The sequence below is a fragment of the Siphateles boraxobius genome, unplaced genomic scaffold, assembly GCF_051911475.1.
Source record: "Siphateles boraxobius isolate OS27281-9 unplaced genomic scaffold, OSU_SipBor_1 11, whole genome shotgun sequence".
Lineage (NCBI taxonomy): Eukaryota > Metazoa > Chordata > Actinopteri > Cypriniformes > Leuciscidae > Siphateles > Siphateles boraxobius.
The window spans coordinates 18341283-18345020 of NW_027508711.1; the positions used below are offsets into that span (position 1 = coordinate 18341283).

The 3738-nt window shown below is 40.5% G+C and overlaps 2 long non-coding RNA genes across 2 annotated transcripts; both read left to right on the forward strand.

The window, feature by feature from the left end:
• On the forward strand, positions 1-1999 carry LOC143757746 (uncharacterized). Its single transcript, XR_013210818.1, has 3 exons — positions 1-821; positions 1204-1396; positions 1890-1999. It is a non-coding gene; the product is annotated as an uncharacterized LOC143757746 (long non-coding RNA).
• A 121-nt stretch (positions 2000-2120) lies between these two features.
• LOC143757758 (uncharacterized) lies at positions 2121-3738 on the forward strand. Its single transcript, XR_013210829.1, has 4 exons — positions 2121-2227; positions 2859-3121; positions 3207-3345; positions 3450-3738. It is a non-coding gene; the product is annotated as an uncharacterized LOC143757758 (long non-coding RNA).

Here is a 3738-nt window from a genome sequence, read left to right on the forward strand (position 1 = left end):
AAATGAAGAACATATGTTTTTATTTTAAGCGAAAGAGAGATGAGGAGAAAGAGGAATCAGGTGAGGGGGATTTGGAAGGTTCAAATAACTTAAACGAGGTATCTTCACAAGATTTACCTCAAGCTGAGAACAACTTTAGCGAACCTATGATGACTAACGTTAGCGCTTCAACGTCCACTGGAGCCGGCAAAGGGAGAACATATACATTTAATATCAATTGGCTTAATATTTTCCCATGGCTGGATTTCGAGAACAACCTCATGTTCTGCAAATATTGTAGAGGGCAGAAACAGGCTGGCAACTCGTTGTTCGTGCCAGGAAATCCACATTTGAAAAAAGATAGCGTAACGAAACATAACATCTCGCGGTGGCATATCCAGTGTCGAGATCTATACCTGTTGAGATAGGAGAAACCATCGAACACAGTGTCAGCAGCTTTGAAAAGGCAAGTGCTGCTATCTGAGGAGGAGAAGAGGAGGCAGCTGAAAATAAAGATAAACATTGCATACTTCATTGCGAGAGAAGAGGAACCGTTCGTCAAATTTGGGCCGCTTATCCGACTCCACCACAAAAACGGAATTGACATTAATCCCACATACGACAATGACGTAAAATGTGCGGAGATGATCGGTCAAATTGCTGACATAATGAGAGAGAGCCTGTCAGCGAAGCTGAAAGCCGCGAAGTATTTAGCCGTTCTAATAGACGGAGACACTGATATATCCAACACCGAATGTGAGATTGTTTATGCGCGCTTGTTGGAAGATGGAAAGTCAATCTCCTGGTCGGACAACAGACCCTTGAGCACTCCCATGCCATAGGTAAGTTGTTTCTCTTTATAGGCTTAATTCTTGTGTAAAGTTGAATATTGCTGCAATAATTATAAAACTTCGTCTGCGGGGTAACGTTATAAAGTAAATTAACTTAAGTAACAATGAACAATCACTTCGTTACAACTTCATATCTGTGTGGGCTTTTGCCATGTAAAACGCTGCATGATGTAACTTAACACCAACTCGAACACAAAATCTATGCTTTCATTTAAAGCAACTTTATTTTTCTAACTTAATCAACAGATTAACGTTAGTCAAAATAATCATTAGTCGCAGCCCTAAAGTTGAATCATATTCGCAATGGAGATAGAATTTAGTTTTTCAGAAATACTTTTTTATAACTTAATTGTTTTTTGTGTTGTCATTCAAGGTGTTTTGGATGCCACCAAGGCCGCATTTTGTGCTGTTTGCCCAGAGGAGGATGGAGGGCCATGGATGAAGAAGTGCATCTCCTTTGGGGCAGATGGCGCCTCCGTGAACATGGGCCATCGTGGGGGAGTGATTGCCCACCTGCAGAAAGAAGCAGGGAGGCATATAATACCAATCCACTGCATGCCACATAGGTTTATAAATAATGAAGAAAAAGTTTCTCTATGATTTATTTGTATTTGCTTGTAGATAATGTTAAACAATGCATATAATGTATTATAGCTCCATTTATAATTATTTATAAGTAGTACTATTTTATAAACATATTTAGAAAGACGCATTACCTATATTATAAGAACAGGTATAGTTCAATTTATATTATTTTTATAAGTACTTTAAGCATGTGTTTTAAAGTTTTAGTACTTTTAAGCACGACTTATAAGTCTTTATAAAGATAATATAAATGTAACTATAACTGTTCCTATAATGCAGTAATTAAAAGTCTTAATGAGTATTTATAATATATATTTAGTAATACTTATAAATAAGTATAAATGGGGCTATAATTCATTATAAGCATGATCTTAATAGAAAGTGTTACCGAAAATATCACAAAATTATTGTTTTATGTTGGCACGAGAGAGACTCGTTTGAATTGTTTGAAAGATTATTTTTTTACTTTCACAGGCTAGAGCTGGCGATACTGACTGTTCAAAAGAAAGAGCCAAAGGTGTCGGTTGTATATGATCTTCTACATCTGATATGGAAGACTTATCACTTCAGCGGAAAATCCAAACGAGAGCCTTATGTTCTCGGACAAGAGCTTGGTGTGGATATTTGTACACCAGCTAGCGTCAAGGGAACTCGATGGATCCCCCATGTCCACAGAGCCCTCAAAATATTCTTGCGGCATGGACAAGAGGACCTTGCCAATGACCAAGGCCAGTACTCATATTGTTCTGCAGCACATGGACAACCTGGCAGTAGCATCAACAACAGCAGAAGTTCAAGGGCGGGCAAAAAAGGTCTGTTTTACTAAGTAAATTCAATACCACTAATTTACAAAAATAGGCTCAAAAGTCAAATTAACTTTTAAAATCAAGTAATCGACAGATGTTTCCTGATAAAAAAAACAACAACTTAAAATAACTAACATGTTTACTCACTACTTAACAGATAAAGCGAGAAATGGAGAATGCACTCTTTTGTGTATTCTGCCATTTTCTCTCTGACATGTTTGAGGAGCTATCCTTACTTAGCCTCACCTTGCAAAGGAATGACCTAATCCTCCCCCAAGCCACATCAGAGTTGAGGAAGACAGTGACCAGACTGGAAGCACTAAAGTGTAGGGCAAAGGCAGGAGGCATGCTGGAGAAGATCCAGACAGTTCTCGCTCAGCAGGAGGGTGATGAGAGGAAATTCCAGGTGTGTTAGGATGAGAGTTTGTTAGGATGTAAGAGAAATCGATGATTAAGACTATAAATGTTATATAATGTTTTCGTTGCACAATACAATACAAACAATAAGAGGATAAGGATGGAAAGGCAGTGAAGATTGGAGAAGTCTTTAAAAAAATAGAGACTAACAAATGGCCAGATATTTCATTGTGTGTTGGTGTGTCTGTCTGTCTGCCTCTGTGTGTGACCTCTGTTTTAGGGAATAAAACTGAAGGGGAATCTGAAAGGCTTCACATACCTCACTAATCCCCAGCTGAGGCAGCACATGGAGGCGGCCATCAACATCGGCATGGGAGACCTCAAAGCCAGGTTTGGTAGTTTGCTGAAGGATGAGACAAGTGGACCCCAATGAACCCCAGTGCTAAACCCTGACATATGGCCAGAAGACCAGGTCAGCCTTCTCACATTTGGTGATGATGATGTTGCAGACCTGGTGAGGCATTTCAAGGAGCCTCTAGAGAGGTAAGAATTTATGCCACTGCATTGCCATTGAGACAATGTAATGTTTGCATATTTGAAAACTCAATTGCTCTGTTCAAACTTGCAGACCGGGGTGCAACTTGGCTGCAATCCAGGATGAGTGGCAGGGCCTGAAAACCCTGATCAGCCACAATTTCAAAGACAAGTCCTACAGTGGCCTTTGGGAGACCATGTTGACAAAGGACCCCTACAGGCTTGATTACAAGGTAGGCCAACAGTACTGAGTGGTTGCGTATGGTATCCTTCTAAGGTTGGTTTGATAAGTTAATGGTAAGAGTTTAAATGAAATTAAAAAGTATCTTTTCTCTAGAACATACTGCAGTTGGTGCAGATTATGCTGGTGCTGCCCATTTCAGCCGCCCAGTGTGAGCGAGGCTTCTCTGCGCAGAATCGCATTAAGACTTCGGCAAGAAGCTGCCTTGGGGTCTCCACCACCGAAGACCTGATGAGGAGGGGCCTTCTGTCGAGGAGTTCGATCCTATTCCTGCTGTGAACCGCTGGCTGACCTCTAAGCGTTCCAGACGGCCAACATATAAAAGAAGCTGGACGACCGATATCCTTTGCATCTAGGCCAATGTGTGATTTTGCATGCGCAGTAT